The 26,345-nt window shown below is 39.0% G+C and overlaps 1 protein-coding gene across 1 annotated transcript in view; it reads left to right on the top strand.

Moving 5' to 3' along the window:
• The window catches only part of cdh13 (cadherin 13, H-cadherin (heart)), a 1,064,070-nt gene that overhangs the window by 2,643 nt on the left and 1,035,082 nt on the right, over window positions 1-26,345 (top strand). The window lies entirely within an intron of this gene.

Genomic DNA, 26,345 nt, shown 5'->3' on the forward strand with positions numbered 1-26,345 from the left:
CTCTATCAAGCCTCCTCTCAGCTGCCTTTTTCCCAAGGAAAACAGTCCCAACCTCTCCAATCTATCCTCATAGATACAATTCTTTATGCCTGGAATCATTCTTGTGAATCTCCTTTGTACTCTCTTCAATGCCTTCACATCCTTCCTAAAGTACTGGAAATGGATGCAGTATTCCAGATGGGCCCTAACTAGTGTCTTAAACAAGTTCAACATGACCTCCTTGCTCTTGGACTCAATGCTCCTATTAATAAAGCCTAAGATATTAAATACTTTATTAACTGCCCTCTCAACATGTCCTGTCATCTTCAATGACTCATGCATGTATACACCAAGGTCCCTCTGTTCCTGCATCTCCTTGAGAGTTTCTCCTGTTATTTTATCCTGTCTGTCCATATTCTTCCTGCTAAAGTGAATCACCCCAAACTTCTCTACATTGAACTTCATCTGCTACTTGTCTGCTCAATCCACCAACATGTCTGTTCTTTTGAAGTTCAAGACTATCCTCATCACAGTTGACAACATTTCCAATCTTCTGATAATCTGAAAATTTTGAAATCATGCCCTGAACACTATAGTCTAGGTCATTAATATATATCAGGAAGAGCAAGGGTCTCAACACTGACCCCTGGGGAACTCCATTACAAACCTTCCTCCAATCTGAAAAATAATCATTTATCACCTCTTTCTGTAGGAGAGGTAGGATCTTAAATTCAAACACTCCCCATTACAGGTTAAATGTTGGGAAATATGAATTTAAAACTGCACCACTAACTAGTTTTTCCCTTCTCCTAAGAGGTTCTGTGTGATCAGGTATACATTCTTCAAGTTAAATACAGGATTAAGGTTGAAGTTTATTTAATTTAGCAAGTTTCTAGCATTTAAATGGCTGAGTAAAAGCATATCAAGCTAGTTTGTCCTAGTAATGTATATAGAATTTAGAGCACAGAAAGAGGCCACTTAGTCCAATTGATCTATGTAGGTGTTTATGCTCCACATGCATCTCCTCCCATCCTACTTCATCTAGCCCTATCAGCATATCTTTCTATTCCTTTTTGCATGATAATCCAGCTTCCCCATAAATTAATCTGTTATCTCAAAAACCTCATATGGCAACGAGTTCTACATTGTAATCACTTGCTGGGGAAAGATGTTTCTTATGAATTCATTACGAGCAAACTAGGTTGGAAACACAAACAGAATAATAAACAAAATTTAACAATTTAAAAGAAAAACCTCAATTTTAGTGCTACTCTTGGCTCTTGCTTACTAGATATAGCTGTGGGACATTTGCTTCATCTACTTTCACACTATGTCTTTTATATTTGGGATGCTATTCATTGCACCTGATACTTCCAATATTGGTGAATCACACAGCACATGAGGCCATTTGGCCCATCAAGCCCATGTTGGTTCTTTGAAAGAGCTATCTAGTTATTCCCATTTACCCATATAGCCCTACGTTGTTTTCATTTTCAAATTTATGAACTGCTTAATGTTAGGATGCAAAGTGATGATGGTACTCCCTATCTACATTATGGGAAATACTAGAGAGATTCATTTATGCTTGGAAGTATTTCAGAAACAGAATTTACATCAGGCTTTGAGGATATCCAGGAAGTAGAGGGTTCACAAAAAGTAATCAGAAGGTAACAGCCAAGACCTCTGATTCATGCTAACGGTTGCTGGAGAAAGGTTTCCGACATAGATAAGTAATCAGAGACCAGTAGCTTTGATGATAGATCTACTAAAGTCAGAAGATCATGGGAGCATTCAACTGACTTGTAATCCAAAATGTAATTTTAACAAATTCATTGGTTCAGCTGGTTCAACCACCAAAGTGATCTAACTGGATCCTATGATGAACAAATAAAATAAGAACTTCTAAATTTGCACTTGCACCGAAGTGGCTTATTTATTTTATTTTTTTATATAGGTAAACTTCTATCTAGATTGTCTTATCAACCTTCATTTTGCATGTAGGCTGGTCAAGATGCCAAGCACAATGGTAATTAGGGTTTTCTAGCATTTGCTACATGTTGAAGAGAGCTGTCCCAGAAGAGATGACCTAACATGCACCAAGCCAAAAGCATGACAGTTAATAACTATAACACAGCTAAAGCCAGTGCCACATGTGAGCTATTATTAATAAAGTCTTAGTCTGTAATACTGTGATATCAAGGTGTTATAAATGGAACAGGCTGATGAAACGCACTACTAGGATTTTTTAACGTTGAGTGAAATAACAAAGTTCCAGCAATATCCTCGCAGCCTGCTACAAGTTCTACTTCTGAAATACTTTCAAATACAAATAAATTTATTTTGTCAATTTGTTTTGGCATAAAGTATCACTTTTATTTCTAAAAGCAATTTTGCTGAATGTTAATGGAAAACATCAATATACATTTCAGCAACTGAAATCAACAGAGCATAAAGAAAGCTGAAGGAATAAAAAAATCATTCAGTTATTGTAGGTAGTAAAATATTGATCACATTTTCATGTTTAAACTGCTTTGAATGTTTGGGTTCAACAAGGTGAGGCAAAGGCACAACAACATTTAGGGGGTGGGGGAAAAAGAGGTGAGAAACATGTCAATAATGGGAATTAGAGTTGGGTTGGGAAGCTGGGAATGTAACCTATGGCAAAATTGGGTGGACACATCTGTGGTGAGTGTAAGTGCAATGAATATCAAATCTCAAATCAACAGCTAGGTGCAAAATAAGATTCCATAAGATGTAGGAGCAGAAGTAGGCCATTCAGCCCATCAAGTCTGCTCCACCATTCAATGAGATCATGGCTAATCTGATGATCCTCAATTCCACTTTCCTGTTTTCCCCCCCATAAAACTTGATTCCCTTACTGCTTAAAAATCTGTTTTTCTCAACCTTGAATATACTTAACAACGTAGCCTCTACAGCCCACTGTGGTAAAGAATTCCACAGATTCACTACCCACTGAGGGAAGAAATGGGCGACCCCTTACTCTGGTCCTAGACTCTCCCACAAGGGGAAACAACCTCTCACCATCTACCCTGTCAAGCCCCCTAAGAATCTTATGTTTCATTAAGGTCACCTCTCATTCTTCTAAACTCCAGTGAGTGCAGGCTCAACCTCTCCTCATAAGAAAATCCCTCCTTATCCAGGATCAACCTAGTGAACCTTCACTGGACTGCCACCAATGCCAGTATATCTTGCCTTGGATAAGGGGACCAAAACTGTTCACAGTATTCTAGGTGTGGTCTAACTAGTATCTTGTACGGTTTTAGCAAGACTTCCCTATTTTTATACTCCATTCCCTTTGAAATAAAGGCAAACATTTCATTTGCTTTCCCTATTACCTGCTGAACTTGTATGCTAGCTTATTATGATTCATGCACGAGGACTCCCAAATCCCTCTGTGCTGCAGCTTTCTGCAGTCTTTCTCCATTTAAATAATATTCAGCTCCTCTATTCTCCCTGCCAAAGTACATAACCTCATTTTCCTACATTATATTCCATCTGCTAAATTTTTGCCCACTCATTTAATTTGTCTAAATCCCTCTGTAGACTCTTTGTGTCATCCTCACTGCTTGTCATCCGCAAACTTGGTGATAGGACATTCACTTCCCTCATCCAAGTCATTCATATATATTGTAAATAATTGTGGTCCCAGCACTGACCCTTGTGGCACTCCACTAGTTACAGGTTGACATCCTGAAAAAGCCCCCCTTATCCCAACTCTGTCTTCTATTAGTTAGCCAATCCTCTATCCATGCTAATATACTACCCCAAACACTATGGGCTCTTATCTTATTAAGTGGCCTTATGTGTGATACCTTATCAAACACCTTTTGGAAATCTTAATATATTATATCTACTGGTTCCCTTTTATCTATCCTGCTTGTTACCTCCTCAAATAATTGTAATAAATTTGTCAAGCATGAAGCCTCTTCAAGAAGCCATGCTGATTCTGCTTGATTATGTTATATATTTCTAAATGCTCTGCTATTACATCCTTTATAATAGACGCTAACATTTCCCCAATGACAGATGTTAACCTAACTGGCCTGTTTCTTTTTTGTCTTCCTCCCTTTTTGAATAAGGGTGTTAAATTGGCAGTTTTCCAATCCCCTGAGATTTTTCCTGAATCTAAGAATTCTTAGTGGATGCACTAGTAGTAATCTTCCATCTCTGTAGCCACTTCCTTTAATATCCAAGGATGCAACTCATCAAGTCCAGGTGACTTATTGGTCTTTAGCCTCATTAGTTTCCTTAGTACTTTTTCACTAGTGATTAATTATTGTATTTATTTCCTCCCCCTCTTTTGCCACTTGATTATTTGGTATTTTTGGAATGCTTAGCGTCTTCTACTCTGAAGACTGATGCAGAGTCTGCCATTTCCTGGTTCCCCATTATTATTTTCCCAGCCTCATTTTCTAAGGGGCCTATATTCACTTTGGCCTTTCTCTTCCTTTTTATATATTTTAAAGAAGCTCTTACTGTCCATTTTTATATTACTTGCTAGTTTACCCTCCAAAGTTTATTTTATCTTTTTTGGTCATTTTTCATTGGCTTTTAAAACTTTTCCAATCCTCTGGCTTACCACTAATCTTTGAAATATTGTATGTTTTTTCTTTCAATTTGATACTCCATTTACATTTTTCCAACTTCCAAGAATTTGTATTTGTTTGAGAAAATCTTGAAACGTGTTTAATAAATTGTTTTAAAATATAGCTACACACATTCCACAGATAAAGTTGTCTTCCACGTCCACTTCTGCAACCCCATGTTGCCCTATCCAATTATTCCCACATTTAGAGTACTTTTATACTTCACAAGTATTAACCAGTTTTAAAATTTCCAACAGAAGCCATAGGGTTATTGTGAATAAGGTTTCAAGTTCTGTACCAATTAGGGCCGAATTAAAGGGAGTTCTATGCTCTTGATCTGTATTCACTAAGAATTAAGTTAGGTTTGTCCCAAACATCTTGACATGGGAATCTTCCCCTGAGCAAAATGAAGGACCATTAATCTGATCAGTCTTATGAATGTTAACCCAAGTCTTTGCGTGAAAAGAGGCTGTGCCAATCTATTGTCAGTTAGTCCTGTGTAACCCACAGTTTTGAAATAAAATGTTACCTTTCATGCAATTCATTTGGAACTCTAAGAATACAAACAGAAATTAAATGTTGCTCTGGAATTTTCCTTTCTTTGTAGTTAGCTTAATGAAAGTACAATCTTCACAATATGATCTTTTAATGCGATACACAGTAGTTAATGAGGATATAACAAATGGATATTTAAAATGCTATTTCGTACATGAAAAGTTTATTCTTTTGGCCCTGCAGCCATAAGTTGCTGAGTCATAGAAATAGATTGGATTGGGATTGTTTATTTACCTAATAAACTTTTGAGTTGCAAGTAGCAAGATCATTAGCGAAATGGGAAGAGCAAAATGGTTTATAACCACAACATTACATACTGCCGTTAGCATAATGAAACATCCCAAGATGCTTCACAGGAGCATTATAGAACAAAGCCACAAGGAGATATTGGGTCAGATGATCAAAAGCTTGGTCAAGGAGATTTTAGGCAGTGACTTAAAAGGAGGAAAGTGAAGTGGAGAGGTGTAGGGAGGGAATTCCAGAGCATGGGGCCTAAGCAACTGAAGGTACAGCCACCAATGGTGGAGTGATTCTAATTAGGAATATGCAAGAGATCAGAATTAGATGGGTGCACATATCTTGGAGGGTTCTTTTCTGCCATTTCCTGGTTCCCCATTATTATTTCCCCAGCCTCATTCTCTCTAAGGCGCCAATGTTCACTTTGGCCTCTCTCTTCCTTTTTATATATTTAAAGACACTCTTACTGTCCACTTTTATATTACTTGCTAGTTTACCCCAAGTTTATTTTCTCCCTTTATTTGGTCATCTTTTGTTGGTTTTTAAAATTTTCCCAATCCCAAAGCTCACCGCTAATCTTTGCCACATTGTATGTTTTATCTTTTAATTTGATGCTGCATTTACATTGTTCCAACATCCAAGATTTTGTATTTGTTTGAGGAAATCTTGAAAAATGTTTAACAAATTGTTTTAAAATATAGTCACACACAGTCCACAGATAAAGCTCCCTTCCCTTGCCCACTTCTGCAACCCCATGTTGGAGATTACAGAGATAAGGAGGGGCAAGACCATCAAGGGATTTAAAAAAAAATGGGAATTTTAAAGTTAAGACATTGCTTAACTGGGAGCAAATACAGGTCATCGATTATGGGTAAGGGTGGAATGGGAGTTGCGAGTTAGGACACAGGACACAGGCAGCAGGGTTTTGGATGACCTCAAGTTTATGGAGAGCAGAATGTGGGAGACCAGCCAGGAGTGTAGTTAAGTCCAGAGTTAACAAAGGCATGAATGAAGGTTTCAGCAGCAGAAGAACTGAGACGGGGTGAAGTCATGGAGATGGAAATAGATGGTCTTAGAGGTGTGGTCAAACACATCAAAGGCTGCAGACAGTTTGGGAAGGGAAAGGAGGAAAAGTTTACCTTTGCCATAGTCACACAGGATGTCATTTGTGACTTTGAGAGCAATTTGGGTACTGATTGGAGGAATTCCAACATGGAGTTCCAGGAAAGATGGGAATCAATTTGGGAGGCATTCAAGGACTTTATAGAAAAGGGAAGTTGGAGATGAGACAATAGTTTGCAAGAATGGTGGGGTCAAGGGTTTTTTTTTGATGGGAGGAATGATGATGACAGATTTAAAGGAGAGAGGGACAATATCTGAAGAGAGGGAACCATTTCCAAATGGACTACATGGTGGCCATTAGGGGATGTTGTGCATGCAATCAGCAGTATAGTGGGAATAAGATTGAGGGAACAGGAGTTGGTTTCCTGGAAAGATGAGCTCAGAGAGGGCATGAGAGGAGATGGGAAAGAAACTAGAGAAAGATGCGAGTTCAGGGCTAGTGGAGGGGTGAGCATTAAAAGAAAGTTTGGCCAGGCGGGCTAGTGGAAGGGAGAACGTGCCAGAAGCAGCTGATCATAATGTCTTGATCATTGTGACAAAAGTTCATGAGCTCCTTGAACTTGTTGTTCGGGGTGAGGAAGGTGGGGACTAGGGTAGTGAGTTTAAGAACATGGTTTAAGATAAGGGGTTTAAGGAGAAAACAAAAACAATATTTTAATAAAAGAAATACATGTAACTATCAATTTGAACTAGCTGTGATTCACTTTTCCGTAAATGGGTGAAGTATAGCTAGCATGAATATTTGCTTAGTCTTTGCAGAACAGTTACTTATAAAATACATCCGTTCTTAAATTGTTTGTTGTGCCAGTTTTGCATTTCCCACTCCATACAAATCTGCCTGAAATCAGTTTATCCTGTTACTACTTGAATCAACATGAAATGTCAAGGTGGACATTTATTTATACACCCACCTTTACTGTTTGTTTAATATATTATGATCCTTGTAGTGACCAATAACTTTTATAAAAAGAGAATTTCCCAGTGACCGATGAAAAGAATCGCACAAGATTTCATGTTTAAGACTTTTACTGTAACAAACAAACTAAACATCAGCTAAACATTAGTTAATAGGCAATTAATATACCAAACTATTGAAAAGATGCTTCCCTATTAACTAATCCATTTGTATGTTACACCGGACTGTCAGCAGATATGTAGTCTTGAAGATTGAGTCCGAAATTCCTCCCAGCTTTTCAGCAGGTTCTCCTCTCCCGATCACATCAGGGTAAGTCTTCCAGTGTCCTTAGAAGACTGAGTAAAGGAACATTTAGAGTGTGCTTGAACTGACTTGCAGCAACAAGGTCCACTCTGGTGACTATTGGGTCCCTTTAAATCTCCACAAGTCCCATTTCTTTGTACAGAAAAAAGTTCTCCTTGCCACCCTACTTGGCGGCGAACACAAAACAGTCTCTCCTTGTCTCTGAGTCCATGTCCAGAAACACCAGCTGCACCTCTTGTGTCAAGGTCTGAAAGCTGGTACTTTATTTTCTATAGGTCTTGACCTTGGGCTTCCTTCCCCACGACAATCAAACTACAAGGCTGTGATCTCTGGGCAGAGTTTAGTATGATTTTACCATCCCCCATTCCAGAACATTCTATTTTACGTAAAATTAAAGGAGATAGTTTAAAACATAGCCACTTTATAATGTCTCATGTTTATAGCAATAGAACTATCACTTTAATATATTTTGTTTATCAGATTTAATTCCTTTTATGGATAATTCTGTAATAGAGAACATGATAGCTTGTCCTGGAGAGTTTTAATAATATATTCAATTTTTCTTTTTCTTTAATTACATGAACTATTTATGTTTGGAAGCACCACTGAGAATATAAAAAATGAAGCATTTAACAACTAGAAGCCGCTTCATCAATTTTCACTTATATTCTCTGTTAATCAATATATAGAAAAACATATATAATATATTCAATGATTTATACTGAGATAAGTGAGAGATGCTAGTACAGTACATTTCTGGGAAATAGAACAATACTTTCCATTGTTCAGCATTAGCATCAGCATCAAGCACTGGTTCACGCTGCAGCTTAAAACTCCCTCTGTTCTATCAACATGTGCCTTAATTGCAATCTCATGAGCAGACCTTATTTCATCAATGTGACATTTTACTTTTGCTAACATCAACCATTCTCATGATCTTGAGGAGTTTGTTAATTTAATATGGGTGTTCCTAGCAAGCCCCATCCCTAATTGGCCTCGAGAAGGTGGTGGTAGCCTTCAGCTGCTGCTGGTGGCCCTGTTATCAAATTAGAGTTACTTTCATGCAATTAGCCCACTAAGTCTGGACAAACTAATTCCACATGGGATTTTAATCTTCTCTGTCTGGGATTGGTTTTACCCAGATTCTAGAAATTAGTGGACAACTTGAACTCACTAGATTGCTCAAATCTTCCTTATCTTTTAAAGGTATATTTTACTTTGTACTGCATATATTCAATGGTTTTTGCCTGTTATGATTTATTATAAAAAGTCAGAATAAACAATCTTTCATGTTTTTCGTTTGTCTGAATTAGTAACATATTTTGTGAGGCAACATTTCACATTGCTTTTAGTATGGGCTTTTATTATAAGCATTATCCTTTAAAATAAATGGCCTATTGCATTTAAATATTAAGTAGTTCATTAGACCGTTGATGAGGTTCATTACAGCTATTGAAAGTAATTTTTAATACTTTTAGCTCACTCGAAACATGCAATTTTTAAATGTACTAGTCCCTTGAGTTTAATTCTGTGAGTGATGGGGATGCAGCTGTTAAAGTTGTTGCACAGTAATCCATTATAGATCTAGGTGACTAATGACTGGCCACATGAGATTTTTTTTACTGCTGCATGACATAAGATTTAATGATGCTGTGCAACAATAGGTTTTAACAGAAAACGATTTGCCTCTTTTGATGATTTACCAGTTTTTACATTTTTCTTTAACCCCTGCAATAACCCTAGTCTCCATGTGGCCTCTCTGCTATTTGAAAAGCAAATGGGTAGGTTCAGATCCCGGCACCAGTTCAGTTCCGAATGTCTTTCAGTGAGTGACTCATGTTGTCACAGGGTATTTCTACTGTAGGGTGAGCTGAAGTACCAAATGTACCCTGAGGTAGGAGCACCACCACTGGAGCAGCTGAGAAGTAGCAACATGCAAACCTAGCTATGATTGGTGGATTCTAATGTCAACCATTGAGTGCACCAATTTCCCCAATTCTAATGGAACAAGAGAATGAGTCACTATGTCCACTGCTAAAAGTCATTTCCATGATTTCATATATTTAAAAAAATATACATATAATAGCACAAGATATGTCGTTGGCATTGTTTCATCTGAGTAAGATGATGGACATGCAGCAAATCAAGCCCATTGGAGAAGATGTAGCTTCATATGGTGCACTTTTTGCAAATGCCTGAAGAGACCAATGAGAAGCAGGTTCTGGCACAAGTGCCACATACGAAGTGGTTATCGGGTGTCATTGTGGGTTGTTGTTTTCGGTGTTAGCACCTGTTGCCAGATTGATGTAGCTATTCATCGTCATGGTGCTGCACGCCAGCCCATTGGTGATATCTCCATTTTCCTCAGTCATCAGCTAGTGTCTCCCTGGCGTGAGAATCAATGTTTAGTGCCTTCATGTGAAGCCTGCAAGCATCCTTGAAGCAGAGCTCTGTGTATTCTACTGGTCGTCTGTCTCTGGCTACCTTGCCATACAGAAAATCCTTAGGCATGCGACTGTCTTCCATTCTGCGAACTTAACTGAGTCAGTGAAGTTGCCTCCTGTTTGAGTGCCAATATACCTCAGAGCTTTGGTTTTGAGATTACTGCGAATTTGTGATTTTGTGCTGGCATGAGGTGCCCAGAAAGTGCTGCAAACAATGATAATTCCCCTTTATAATATGTTCAATTCTGATAACTGTGTCAGTAAATAGCTTTTGATATTTGTAAATGTGCATCAAGTGCCGAGTTAGTTTTGACTCGAGCCATTAATTGAATAAGGCAAGTGAGTTGTGACATAATTTATCATCTGATCTGCTTAGAAAAGCGTTTTCACCACATTTTAAAATTCAAAATTGTAGGAGTAAATTGTGTAACATGTGGTAAGTGTAAGAATTTGCACCATGCCAACTGACATCCTAGTATTACCAATGCTTGAGAATATTTAGAAAAATCAGAACCACTCTTTGTACTCCTCCAATTCAAATTTGTGGAACTCCTCCATCAATCTTTTCTTTATTCTTCATGTTTTAAAACCCTAAGCTTGACATTAACTTTTTCTTATCCTTTTTCTTGCTGGCATCCTGAATCTATTTAGGTCTGTTTTTTTTTATCTGGGTTAAAAAGCTCAAAGCAACAAAAGACCAATGATGTTTTAATATGCACTGATGCAGATCTTTCTGGATTCAGCTTTGGTATGAAGCAAATTTCATGGCCGGGATTTTCTGGCACCATCGTGGCGGGACTTGCCGCGGGAGGTTTGGTGGAGATTTGGTGGCCCAGCCAAAAGTCCATTGACTTTTGGTGGTCTTGGATGATCCTGGAGGTGGGCGTGGCCAGATAATCCTGCCCCATGTCCATTTCCTAATGTATTGCTTGTGATATACAGGCTATAATATCACCAGGAATCAATTTAAGTTTCCCTCCATCTTCCTTTCAACCCAAACCAGCTTTCTGCATCTAAACTACCCTTTCATGAGTCAGAAGGATAAGATAATCCAGCCGAAGTCACTCTACGCCATTTAAAAATTGCCTTCTCCCTGGCCAATTTTCACACGGGCAAATTTGAAAGAATGATAATATCCCCTCCTTGAGGAAAAGTCTAAGCGTTTAACTTATTGGGCTACCGTGCTGTCCATGCAAAGTTACTTGTTACATATATGGTACTTAAACATCATTATCCATGGATGACCACATCCTGTTCACAAACTGTAGTTCCTATTATGTTTTTTTGGTCAATACTTTGTTGACATTTACCCATTGTCTGTTGCTATGTCAATACTTGCCATGGCATGATGTGGTTGTAGGCTTTGGTTGCTTGGTCGCTCCATGGAGCAAGTTTCTGAAGTCTCATTCTCATACCCAGTACTATCTAATTGATTAATGCCACCAGCAATACACAATTATATATAAATACTTTGTGTTTCATTGTGCTCTCAAAAAGGCTAGAAAGATGGCTCGGGTTGGCGATTCTATTTGTTTGAGGGGCTTCAGCATATCTAGGGAAAGGAAAGGCACATTTAATCTGCATTTGGTCTGTCTTATATGACCTGGGATGGCTTGAAACCAAGGCTGGGTGTGAACACAGAATGAACACAGACCTTGTTCAACTTGAAACTAAATAGTGGCGTCGAGGGATTACGTGAGGTAAGGTGTGGCAAATTAAAGGTAAAGGACAAGTCAAGAGAGCAAGGTAGCAATAATGACAATCAGAGCGTGGCAGGAAGGGGTCAGAGCATACAAACTCAAGGGTACAAAAGCAGATAAGGCCAGAGTTCGCAAAGTTAGTAATAAGACAGAACTAAAGCTTGTAGCATTTGTAACAAGAAAGGTGAATTGTCAGCTCAAATATAAATATCCCTTATAAAGGTGTGGCTGCAAGGTGATCAATGCTGGGACCTGAATATTCAAGGTTACTTAACATTTTGGTAGAACAGGAAATGAGGTAAAGGATGATATTAGTACAATCGTGAGAAATGACCTTAGTTCTAAAGATCACAATTTAGAATCAGTTTGGGTAGAGATAAGAAATAGCAAAGGGAAGAAGTCAATTGTAGGAGCAGTTTGTAGACATCCTAACAGTAATGATGCCATAAGATGGGGTATACAGGAAGGATTAATGGGGGCTTGCAAGAAAGGCAATGCAATAATATATGATTTTAATCTACATACAGATTGGACAAATTGGATTGGCAAAGGTAACCTGGAAGATGAGATTATAGTGTTTTGGGGATAATTTCCTAGAGTAGCCCTTTCTAGAGCCACCCAGAGATCAGGCTATTCTAGACCTGGTAGTGTGCAATGAGGCAGGATTAATTAATGACCTCCATAGTAAAGGTGCATCTAGGTAGCAGTGATCATAACATGATTGTATTTTGCATCCAGTTTGAGGGAGAGAAGAGTGGGTCTGAAACTAGTGCTTTACCCTTGTAATTGCCTTTATTTAACTTTATGAAGATGGAGCTGACTAAAATGGACTGGGAAATTAGGTTAGGAGTAGGTCAGTAGAGAGGGTGGGCAGACATTTAAGGAGATATTCCATAACATTCAGCTAAGATACATTCCAGTGAGAAAGAAAGACCCTAGGAGACAAATGCACCATCTGTGGCTAAGGAAGTTAAAGATAGTATCAAGTTGAAAGAAAAAACATATAATTCTGTGAAGATTAGTGGTAGGCCAGAGGATTGGACAGGATTTAAAAACCAGCAAAGAATATGGAGGGAGAAATTAGAGTTTGAGAAACCTAGCTAGAAGTGTAAAAACAGACAGTAAGAGTTTCTACAGGTATTTAAAAAGGAAAAAGAGTAATTAAAGTGAGCTTGGGTCTTCTAAAGAGTGAAACAGGGGAGTTAATAATGGGAAATAAGGAAATGGCAGAAGCAGTGAATGGTTATTTTGTCTGTCTTCACTGTAGAAGACACAAATAACATCCCTGAAACACTTGCAAATCAAGAGGTGAAAGGGAGGGAGGAACTTAAAACAATTACCATCGCCAGGGATAGAGTACTGCGAAAACTATTAGAACTAAAGGCTAATCAAGTCCCCAAAACCTGATGGACTTCATTCTAGAGTCGTAAAAGAAATGGCTGCGAAGATCGTGGATGCATTGTTTGTAATTTTCCAAAATTCCCTAGGTTCCTAAAAGGTCCCATCAGATTGGAAAGTAACGAATGTAACTCCTCTATGCAAGGAAGCAGGGAGATGAAAGCAGGTAACTACAGGCCAGTTAGCCTATCATATGTCATAGGGTAAATACTAGAATCCAAGAGGAGGAGGACAAACTATGTCTTGGCCAAAGTTCTTCCCTTGATCAGTGCCATCAAAACAGTCTTCCATCTCAATGCTATCTGTGGGATCACACTATACCTAAAATGACTGCTGCATTTCTCCCATTATAGTAACTGGTATAATGCAATTCATTCTATGCCAAGTGCTTTGGGAAATTTTTGAGAGCAGAGCTATAAAAATGGAAGTTTTTTTTGTTTCTCCTATACACTAGATTATGGAATGTCAAGCCTGTAACTCTTTCGAGTACAAACCCGTTTCCATCTGTTTCAGATGAAGTTACATTGTTTCATAGTTTGCCATTGTGAGATTTGAACTCTTGATTTTGGGGTTACAAGCCCAGTACCATAACCACTTGGCTATTTAGGCCAAGCCCATGTCAAGCCTGTAACTCTTTCAGGTACAAACCCGTTTCCATCTGTTTCAGATGAAGTTACATTGTTTCATAGTTTGCCATTGTGAGATTTGAACTCTTGATTTTGGGGTTACAAGCCCAGTACCATAACCACTTGGCTATTTAGGCCAAGCCCATGTCAAGCCTGTACTTGAGTTAGTTTGCAAGGGCAATTATGGATGGGCAATTAACTCTGGCCTTGTCAGTCACTCTCATATCCCATAAAAACCTTTTAAAAAATGTATCCAAATCTGCATATAAACTTAGTTAATGCTTTGGTAATATTATTTAGCAAGTTGAAATATAAATATGGCTTAAAATACACTGATTTCAAAACTTAGTTACATTTTTTTATATTTCTTATTTGATACCTTATTAAATGCAATAGTTACATTGTAGTTTATATATTGCATTTATAGTAGTTTATTAAATATAACAATTGTGTACTGGATTTAAAATGTCTGAAATATTAAGTTATAAATCTGCCATACATTTATTACAAAAATAATAAATATAATATAACCAAATTCAGACATGTAAACCTAAATTTACTAAATTGTGGACCAAGCCATTAAACCTTAACACTTTTAATCAAGATGTGCAAATTGGCGAACTTGTAGCTCAATAGCATGATTTAGCTCCATCTGGCCTGTCCCCACTTCTCAGATTGTCAATCACAGCTAGTGGTGATGGTTAATTGTAATTCTAATCATTACTGGTTGAGCAACAACAGCTGTGAATGTAGATTTGGTAAAGAAGGTTCAGATCGAATCTTATTAGTTTGTAACCCTCATTAGTAAACCTGATGTTCATTCAGGAGGGCAAACTAATCTCTCTTTCTAACTTGTCAAGAATTAACTAGAGGGGAATATATGTTAAAGTAATTCATAGCTGTAGTATTTTGGCATTCTTTAAAAAATGTAACTTTTGCAATAGTTTATGCCAGCCATTATTGTGCATCAGATTTTAATCTAAAATCTGAGTTGCTCCTTACTCGGATTGATTTTGGAGATTATTTGTTTGATGTACATTTAAGTGTAGATTTAGATAGATGTTCACCCTGTTAATATATTGAGGCATTTTCCATTTAAAGATAAATCTTATGTTCCAATTTTTTTCCTAACCTGGAGCTGCAATGAAGAGGGAAAAACAAACTTGCATTTATATAGCGCTTTTCATGACCACCAGAGGTCCCAAAGTGTTTGACAATGCATGAAAAATAGTGAGAGTTGAAAGTAAAATGGATAGGAAATTGGCTGAAGGAAAAGAAGCAGTGGTTGCTTGCCAGGGAACTGATTATCAGCCTGGAAAATAACTCTCACTGAGTGTCCAAAAGCAAAAAAACAGATGCTGGCAATCTGAAATAAAAAGAAACTATTGGAAATACTCAGCAAATCAGGCAGCAACTGTAGAGAAATTAAGATTTCAGCTCAATGACATTATGTCAGAACTGGAAAAAGTTAGAGATGTAACAGGTTTTAAGCAAGTACACAGGCAGGTAAGGAGGTTGGCAGGGGGGTGGAGGGGTGTGTTGGGGGGAGAACAAAAGGAATAGTCTGTGGTTGGGTGGAAGGCAGCAGACATTAAATGACTAAAGGGGTGATGGTACAAGGTAAAAGGAGATGGTGATGGGCCAAAAACATGGGTCCAGAGGAAATGTAAATGGGAGTATCAGAATCATCACCAACATTAGCTGGGGGGGGGGGGGGGGGGGGGGGGGGGGGGAAGAAAAATGGGAAGAGTAGTTATGAGCTTAAATTATCGAACTCAGTGTTGATCCTGGAAGGCTGTGAGGTTCCAGATTTCATTCAGTTGAGTACTCTTGGCTCATTGCTGAACCTACACTATTTCCAATTTTATTTTTAATCAAGGACTTTGATTTAGAAGCTTAATGCCAATTGGTCAGACTCTTAGGAAATAATAAACTGGAGCTGGTGAAATTGAACCTGAGGTATCCAAGGACCCACAAAGTGACCCATATTTTTTTAAAAAATGTCTGTGGCCAGAATCATCATAAATGGAATTCAGTAAGAGTAAGTTACATATTGGACAAAATAGATTGGTGGCATACATACTGTATGAATGATATCTAAGTAGCTGAGGGTGAATTGAAAGAAATCTGGAGGTGTTGGATTGTTATCATGAATGACCATTTTAGCTGTCAACAAAAGTGAAACACATTGTTGAATTTAACAAACACTTCAGTTCCTTTTATAAACTTTTATAGTCATCAAAGTAAGGAATGTTGGTGTTGGGGAATGGAATTTCTCCCATTTCAGGTATCCGATGTTAGCATCAAGCACTCTCTCCGATAACTAGCCTAACACCATTCAGTTAGCAATTTGGAGGCTTTCGTTCCATCAGCCTGGGCTGAATTTGAATAGGTCTCTGAGGTGAAAGTTACTGTTTGACCTAGTTTCATATTAATACACCTTGGAGGATTTCTTCCAATCAATGCTTCTATGGCATGCCCAAACAGACTTCTGTCATATGCCTCAATACACTGCAAGCCAATTGGTATTGACTCCACCCCAAATCAAAACAGATAATAATGACTGCCGATGTAATAGTTCAAGTGTGAGGCTAACTTAAACAAACTAATTTGAACTTTGGTGGGAAATGGTGGCGCAGAGGAAGAACCAGTTGGCAATCTGTCCAGTCCACTGGAGCATGGGTTACAGCTTCTGACATTATCTCCCACTTGAAGTCAATGGAAATGATGTGGAGGCTAGTGGGTGAGAGTGCCAAATCGTGTTGCAGCAGGCTGGCATTGGGGACACTGGAAATGGTCCCCATCAAGATACACCAGGAAGGGGGTAGAGTTTGGGAATGATTGCACTTGGGCTGGGGGAAGGGAGGATGCCTGGAGAAGGGAGGCCCAAGGTCTCCTAATGGGACCAGGAGGAGCACTTCTATTGGGTGACCAGGCACCTTTTTTTTTAATTGAAGGAAAACTTAGCTGAGCTATTCCTGGCCATGATGCTGTTTGTTGCCAGCTGTCACTGACAGGTATGTGATTGTGTTGTATTTAACTGACATACAATTAAAATGGTTTGCACATGCAAATTACATCATCACAGCAAGACTTCGCTGTTTTAAATTGGGCTTCCTCTTGCTGAGGATGGTTGCCTTCCCTGAAGCCAAATAGTCATAGTCCCCTGTTAAAATGACAACTACTGTGAATTATTCAGAATCAGTGGGGGCAGTTCCCAGATGTGATATGTGATTTTAGCCTTCCACCTGGGCTGTTCCTACTGGGCAGACAGGGTTAAAATCGGCCTTACAAAAGCACCTTTCATACCAAGATTGTTTTCATAGCAATTTTGTCCAGAATCTGCCCGGTGTCATGCTATCAGTCATAAGGCACCAATATTAATCTGTTGTTCACATTTGCTGTTACCAGTTGTCAACTTACTGCCTTATGTCTTGCTGCATGGTCTGTATTGCTGCCAGAGTGCATTATTACCAGCAATGAGCAAGCTTCCTTCCTGTAAAATTCTTGTTCTCATCTCTACATTTCTCCGCAGCCCCCACCCCCTGTCTTACCCTATTTCTGCAGTCTCCTCAGGCCCTAAATTCCCTCTTGAAATCTGTATTCTTCTCATTTCAGCTCTTTGTTCCGCTCCCTCTTAGGGTTGCCAACCCTCCAGGATTGACCTGCATTCTACAGGAACTAGAGATTAATCCCCAGGGGAGAAAAATAATAGGGGCATTAAAAACATTTTTTTTACACTTTTTTGCTTATCGGTTACATGAATATGGCAGGGGCTGGGAGCAGAGGCTGTACTCTCAGGCAATGGAGAGTCTTTGTTTTCCAGGTACTCTCAGGCAGTGAAGAGTCTTTGTTTTCCAGGTCGTATGGTGCACTGTGACAATTCCACATTGGATGCCCGATGGTGACTGGAGCTCGGTCATGAATACAGCCAATCAGAGTTGGCAATCCTGCTCCTTCATTTAACCTGGCCATTGATACCAGAACTTCCATTGCCTTGATGCTGTTAACTTGCCCTTTTAAAAACCTTCTCAATTGCTAAATCTTTCAGCTATCGCTTCTCGTCCTTACCTTCTTGGCTCAGCACTTGTTTTGACTATCCCTGCTTGTGAAGTGACTTGGGAGGCAGTTTTGTTAGGGGTGCTCTAGTTGTAATATCAGAAGTGAAATTCCCAGTGGGATCCTGGTAGAGTGTCAGAATCTGGGCCAGTTCAGGGTTGAATGCAACATTGCTTCACACATACTGATTTTAAGGATGACAAACTTTCCGTTTCCAAATGTTGCATGTAGTTCTGCATGTGATCATCTAGGAAAGACCTCCATGTTTCAGATTAGAACTTGCATTGTTTTTACACCTATTTTTATTTACTATTGTTTGTGTTTTGTCATGACTCTCAGTCATGTAAAAACAGATGGAACCGAAATTGAAGTGGCACCAACCTTATATTATGGTTTCCATTAGTTGCAATGCCATAGCTGCTAAATGAGAGATCAAATGTGTGGAGGGCAAAGTGACAGTTATCTGATCCATTAGAGGAGAAATTATGGACATTCAGATTTAGATATTTTTACATAAAAGCAAAAATTGGCATTAGTGAGAGCTCTGATAAGGTTTAACAACATAGACAAAATAAGTCTGGTTGTGCAGTAATTTTTTTAAAAAAAAGAAAGCCTATAGAAGTCAAAGAGCAATGAAGCCAAAATCCCTTTTTATTAATCAGTCTCAACTGGAAATGAAGAGAATTCAATAAAGAGTTAATAGATTGAATTGACAGCCACGGACATTATATCAACAGCAGGTACATTGAACTGAGATGGCCTGATGGGCTTCAGAACTCAATTACCAAGTGGCTTTGTGAACATTTCATCAGTTTTTGATATCATGTAATGTAAACCCTTGGGTGAAAACAAAGCTGTACAACACTTTATTTTACAGCCCACATGATAAATGGCTCCTAACTAATGTGTTTTGTAGTTGATTAATTTTGCTATTCCAATAACTTTACCCACTAGCCACTTTTTCTCATGGAAAGCTGGAGGAAAGTCACCTCACATTTCTCAGTGTTTGGTGCCAGAGCAACATTAGTAAAGGTGCAGAAATTGGTCATTTACTTGTCCTCGTGTTTGAGGACTGGTATATTGGGTTGTTGGCTCAGTTGGCAAGATAGCCAGAGTGTGATGCACAATTAAGCCAGGGATCTGGGTTCAATCCCCATACCAGTTGTTGAAGTTCATAGAGGCCTGCTTCCTCACCTTGCCCCATGCTTGTGGAGTGGTGCCCCTTAAGCTGTATAAAACTAATTGTCTCCCTCTAATGGAGATAGATACCTATGGTCCTTTGTGGAGTATCGCAAATTACCTATAAGAATGAAGGAAAGAAAGCACATTTAAAAACTGAATAAATGAAAATAATTGACCTGAATTCTTCCTTATGGTGAATGTCTGATTTTCCTTTGTAATTAACACCATAAGCAAAATTGCTTTTTCAGCAAGTGTAATGTTACACATTTCTTTAGTAAACCAAATGGTCTGCTTTTGTGCTGTGACATTCTGTGACTATATCATTACTAGCATCAGTAAGAGTCTTTTAATTTAGTTAAATACCATGTGATTATTGTGATATTGGTTAATCTTAACTAGAGGTAAAAGCTGCTTTTGTGCCAAAGAATGTTCTTCCATCCCTTCCCCTCCATGTTTTAAAATGTAGTTGTCATGGTTCTCCTAATAGTTTGATGCATTTTGAGCTAGAAATTATTGTTGATGAATGTTTAAAGCATTTATATGACATTCCTTCCTGTGCCCACAAATTCAATGAAAGTGTTAACCATTTATTTTAAAAACGCCCCCAGGATGGAACACCCGTAATAAGAAATGGGTTCTACATTTTATCAGCTGAATGAACCTTTCACAATGTAGCTAGGTGATGTTTTTCTGACCTTGAAGCTCTCCATAAGCTCATGGGTGGCAATAGAAAGATTATCATTGCATCTTTGAACTAACCTTCCTTGTGTCTTCCGTGCTCCAAGTGCACTATTTCTTATTGCAGTGTTGATCAAGACTAATCATAAGTCTGCTGTTCAAAGTAATTTATTCAAAACTGAGAAACCTCTCCCATCTTCCCAACCTTTTACAATCTATAGATTTTTAAAGCCAAAGCTTGGCATCATGTCATGTCTACTTTTATTTATTTATGAGACGTAGGCGTCACAGCAGTTAATTCCCATTCCTAATTGTCCTTCGAAAGATGTGGTGAGCTGCCTTGTTGAATAGTTGCAGTCCTTGTGGTGTGCGTATGCCCACAGTGCTGGAAGGGAGTTCCAGGATTTTAACTCTTGTGGCAGTGAAGGAACAGTGATATAGTTCCAAGTCAGAATGTTGTAACTCCAGCACCTGCAAGTTTCCCATCTGCAGATGGTGCTGCTGCAGTGCATCTTGGTACACATTGCTGCCACTGTGGGCTGGTGGTGGAGGAAGTGAATGCTTAAGTTGGTAGATGGGGTGCCAATCAAACAGGATGCTTTGTCCTGGATGGCGTTGAGCTTAGTGAGTGTTTTTGGAGTTGGTGGTTAGATTTTGGAGAGTTAGGAGATGAGTTATTCGCTGCAGAATTCCCAGCCTCTGATCTGCTCTTGCAGCCACGGACTACATTCAATAGTAGCCACCAGGTTGTTAATATTGGGGAATTCATCAATGGTAATGCCATTGAATGTTAAGGACAGATGGTTAGATTCTCTCTTGTTGGAGATGGTCATTGTGGAACTTGAGTGGTGTGATGTTATTTACCACTTATCAACCCAATCCTGAATATTGTCCAGGCCTTGCTGCATGCTGGCATGGTATGTTTCATTACCCGTGGAGTTGTGAGTGGTACTGAACACTGCAATCATCAGCGAACATTGCAATTTCTAAGTTTATGATGGAAGCAAAGTTGTTGAAGGTGACTGATTGGAGGGCACTGCCCTGAGCAACTGAAGCTGATCTATCTCCTTGAATGACAACTGTTTCACCTTGATAAAAGCAAAATATTGCAGATACTGGAAATCTGAAACAAAAACAGAAAATGCTGGAAAAACTCAGTAGGTCTGGCAGCATCTGTGGAGAGAGAAACAGAGTTAACATTTCGAATCCATATGAACCTTCTTCATCTTGACAGGATTCTGCAGAAGGAGACTTGACCCTTATTTTAAATTTCTTACTTTGGAGGAAATTAGATATTTTGACATTCTAACGGGTAAGGAATAAGCCCTCAACCATTTGAACTACCAGCTGACGTTAAGGGTTAACCCATAATGGTGCTATTAAAAGGATCACCCTGTTAGTGTTTATTGCTTCATTTTTTTTGATTTACAATTCTTCTTGAAAACCAAAGCAATCAGGGGCACAGTTACTTGATGAGTTATGCTGGGATATATATATATATATAATAGAGAAATGACAATTGATACACTACATTTCACTCTTAACATTAGCTCACAGTTGCAGTTCCACGTGCCTGTTAATACCAAATAATTTTCATTGTTTTAAAAGCTTTATAAGTTTCATGAGAGTTAGAAATGAGTTATGTGTTTGAGTTTTGATCCTTTTTCTGCCCTTAAGCTAAACACTACTCAAAAATGATTAAGGACTTAGGACAAATCCCAACAAATTTGATTATCTCTCTTGTGGCATATGCTCATTGCCTTCCTGAAGTACTTACTATCTTATGGTGATGCTGATGTTTTTTCTTTTAAAATAACTTAGTGTCACAATTTGAGATCTTCAACTCTTGGGCTCAAGAGAAACTTTTTGATTTATTTATTTGGGGGTAAAAATGAACTTGCTATTAGGGTATTCAGTTCATAAGGTTTAGTCTCTACAACTAGCAAAATTGTGGGAATGTGGATTAGATTCAGATGAGGCATCTGTCCAGAATGCTGTTTTTTGCATAGCAATTTTGTTCCAGATAATGGGGTACATTAAACCTTCTAATGATATTCCACAGTAACAACTTGCTGTTATATAACACCCTTAACGTAGAACATTTACCCAAAAATGCTTCAGCTCAGTGAAACCAAAGAAACGTGAATGGGGAGCCAAAGAAGGAGAAATTAGTTGGGCTTTCAACGAAAGTCTTAAGGGAGGAGAGAGAAATGGAGAACCAAAGGAGTTTAGGAGAGGAGGATGGAGAGCAAAAAGGGGTTTAGTTTAAGTAGAATTCCATAGCTTGGAACCAATGAAACAGAAGGCACAGATAGCCATGGTGGGCTACAGGATTGGAGGGAGTTACAAAAGGTGAGGAGACCATGAAGGAATATAAAGCTGTTTTTTTTCTTCCTTACAGCTCTGTGAAGCTCCTTGATAAGTCTTTCTAAGTTAAAAGTGCTATATAAATGCAAGTTGCTGCTAATTTTATTGGGTGATGGATAACTTCAAACAAATGCAAATTAAACTGGAATTATTTGTAGCATAGATGCTGCATTCAGCAAAGTGCACTAAAAGAAAGGGTCATTTAGTCTAAATTGGACTTCAGAATCAAAATACACTGCATTTCTGAAATAGAAAATTTCCATGAGGCTCAGTAAAAATGTCTGATGTGAATCCCTTGTGGGTTTACACTCAAAATCAAAAGTCAATGTACAAATTGGACAAGTGCCTTCTGATGCATGAAGTGACTTGGACTGACCCTTGTTTAAACCCTAGAGAAAACTGCATTCATTTAGAAATTGCCTGTAATCTCTTTGGAGTTGGAAGTACTTTGTAAATGGAAGCTTCTGAAGAGAATATTTTGATAGTGTGAGTTTGACAGTGTGGGCAGACTATTTGAGTGCCCTCAACTGTGATGCCTTTAACAATCTTGCACTAAACTGATGTCTGCAAACATACATTTTAATCATGGGGCTTTATAGCAACTGGGAGCAAGGAGCCTGAATAGTTTTGCTTTTTCTAACCTGGGATACTGAGGAAATCTCCTACCAACAGATCGGCTGACCCAGTAGAAAATGGTTTTCAAATATGTGACTCGATATTAATGAGCTGGTTTCTCTCTATCTCTCTCTTTTACTGGCTGGGGAATCTAGAACTAGGATATAACCTAAAAACAAGAGTCAGGCTTTTTAGGAGTGAAATTAAGAAATTCATCTATCCACAAAGGTGGTAGATAGAGGTTTGGACCCCTTTCATGAAAAGCAGTTGATGCTGGGTCAGTTGTTAATTTTAATTCTGAGAAAGAGATTTCTGTTAACCAAAGCTATTAAGGGATACAGGTCAAAGGCTTGTACTGTGTGTGGAATTCAGTCACTGATCATCCAGGCTTGAGTGGTTAAAAAGCTTCTCCTGTTTCCATGTTCATTGTGGACTTTGAGCTTCAGCGAGTCACTGGATGGACTCGCTCAGCCTTTAGCAGGGGATAGAAGCTGTTTCATAATTTTAATGCCTGCACTCTATTTAATGTATCAAACATACTGTCCTATATCACACTGACTTTGTAAGTTATTGCAAGGATTTATATGTTCTTGGTCTTTTGATCAGCCTCTAGTTTAATATTCATTCACGGGATTTGGGTGTCACTTGCAAGACCAACAATCAGCCACCTTTTGAATCACTACAGTCTGTGTGGCGAAGGTACTCTTACCACGTTTTCCCTAAATGCTCCTGCCACTCTCCATGTTACCAGGAAGGTTGGGTCAACCATTCTGGGGTAACAAATCTGAGGAGCTGAAGAGGCTCCTCTTCCATACCCATTGGTGCCACTTGAAGGGTGCAGGTTGGGGCTCCAAAATTGGAGCAGATAGTGTGGAACGGGGTTGGTGGTCTCACTCCTGCCCCCGTATCTGCTTTTGAATACCTTGGAGTTGAAACACTACCAGGTTTCATCACCTTCTGTCTCTGCTAACACTGCCACTTGGTGCTTTTCCATCCCCTTTGTAAGGGCCCCTCTATTAGGCCTGCCTAGGTGTCTGCCAACTTTAGATACCCCTTTCTCTAAATTGTGCTTCCTGTTCTGTTCATTTGTAAGATGCTGTCCCAATATTGGGATGGTCCTGGCTGCTCTCAAATGTCCGAAACTGCCAGGTTTTTTTTTAATCTTTCCCTCAATGCCACTAACCACTCTAGGTTCTGCAACTTCTGGCTTCAACTCTTCTCCGAACTCCTGAATTCCCAGTAATACACACTGTAACACTAATGCTGCTGCCTTTTAATTTTTAAACACCTAACGCTTTACTTTTTAACCAAACAATTTCCTCTAAGGACTTTTGTGTCTCTCTGTCCCTCCATCCCCTTGCTTCCTGTCATATTTTCTATGTCCCCACCGCACCCCCTCCCCCCCCCCCCCCCCCACCCCACCCCACCCCACCCCATTAGATTCAATCCATTTGTTAAGAAATGATCAAACTTCATCCAGAATACTCCCTGATCCTCCCATTGTTAAGTGGAGATGCCTTTTAGGTCACAACTCCAAGAGAACACACCCATTGAAATGATACCTGGGAAACATTTCCAAGTTAGACTTTGTTAAAGTAAATGTTTGAAAATATCACACTAGACCACCAAATGTTGGAAAAGACTTTTTAAAACGAACCGTGACTAATAAACTCTGGGGGGGTTGGGTGCAAAAAAATCAGGTCTCAAACACCACGTCGGCCATCAATATGTTGGACTACTTTTCAGTTCTATTTTCTTTTGTTACTTTAAACATGAACATCAGTTGTGTTATGATATCCATAGAGACTGTTAACTTTTAAAAAGGAATTCAAGCTCCAGTTGATAGTTGAAAGGATGACACACTAAGATTTTACATTTTAAGACTTTTACTGTAACAAACAAACTAAAAGCAACATTGACTGAACATTATTTTATAAGCAACTTTGACGTTAAACTACAAAACAGGATTTTCCCCTTTTACTTTCAACACAACTGAAAAACCTGCTTCTCAGGTACACTTTACACTGTTTTACTTCCATTCCTTTCCTTTCCCAGCCTGGTACCTTTTAACCTCAGAACTTGCTGTCATGGTGAGGGATTTTTCTGGTAATTCTCCATGCCCCCCCAGTACAACCTAGACAAATCTTCAGTCTAGTTTCAAATCCTCACAAATTTGCTGTTTTTAATCAGAGTCCAAGTTCCAACCTGCATTCCTGCGTGGTGCACCACAGAGACTTCTTGGCTTGTAGCTGCTCCCTCTCCTGGGTCCTAGCAGACTTCCTGCATCTGAGAGATTCATGGATATCTTGAAAACCTGTCCCCCACCACCCCCAAAGCCCAACTCCATGACAACGTGAATCACATGGGCCTTGTATCCCAGTAGAAATGCTGATTAGCCATCCTTGAGGTCCTAACTCTCTTTTATCTTGGAAGTAAGTGGACAGTTTGAAGCATAACTGTTTTCAACATGATATTTACAACATTTCCTGGGGCTTTGGAGATGAGCAGACTATATGTTTTAAATACAGTAGCTACTGCCATTGTCTCCAACTGGGAACACCTCACACCTTCTTTCCAGCAAAACAATTGGGACCTTCCTTTAATCGTTAGCAGCTCTTTCATCCAGGCTTGTTGTTACGCAAATGTCAGAACAGGTCACATGGCCCTCTTTTCACCCTAAGTTAAAAATACAGTCCAAAACAAAACAATTTTATAAACCTCATAATTGTAACAGTTGACTGCAAGAACTACATCCTTGTCTTTTAATGAGCTCAGATTACACAATCCAACATGAGTACTCAGTCAAATCATTTAAGTTGATTACATTTGATTATATGATTTGTTGATTGAATTCATTAGAAGAACTGAGGCACCAAGATTTACAGTTGCAGCCTGACTACAGCAAACAATGGTTTGCTCTAAACATTTAAATTGCAATAGATTGAAAGGCAGACAATGCAGCCTTCAGATAACATGGAGCCAGGAAGATAGCCATGTTCATCAATCTCTCCTAACGATTCTTTTGCCATGATTACATGATCCACCCAAACTTTCTTACTATAAACTGATCAACATGTCCCAGACACCCACCCATCCTTTGCAAAGCATCCCTGTTCAGGTGTTTTAACCCAGTATGTACTGATCCCACAAATAGCCCATGACATTGAGATACTTGTTTCGTGTGAATCCACATTCTAGCAAAATCCTCATTTTGAAGGCAGCATTTTGTTTCTACAAAGAATGGGAAGTGGTTACTCCTACAAATACCTTCACAACAGGTGCATCTGTGACCAATAGATTGGTGAGAATGAACTCAAGTAGGCCTTTCCCTTTTGTTGGTTCTTTCACCACCTACCATAGGCCTGGTCTGGTAGCTACACCCATCAGGTATCAGCCAGCTTAGTCATTAAGAGTGCTACTGAGTCACTCTTGGTGATGGACATTGAAATCTTCACTCAGAGTACATTGGTTCTCTAGCTATTCTCAGCGCTTCCTCCAAGTGGTGTTTGACATGGAGCAGTACTAATTTATCTGCTGAGGGAGGTCATTAGGTGATA

Source organism: Carcharodon carcharias, chromosome 7, assembly GCF_017639515.1.
Source record: "Carcharodon carcharias isolate sCarCar2 chromosome 7, sCarCar2.pri, whole genome shotgun sequence".
Classification (NCBI taxonomy): domain Eukaryota; kingdom Metazoa; phylum Chordata; class Chondrichthyes; order Lamniformes; family Lamnidae; genus Carcharodon; species Carcharodon carcharias.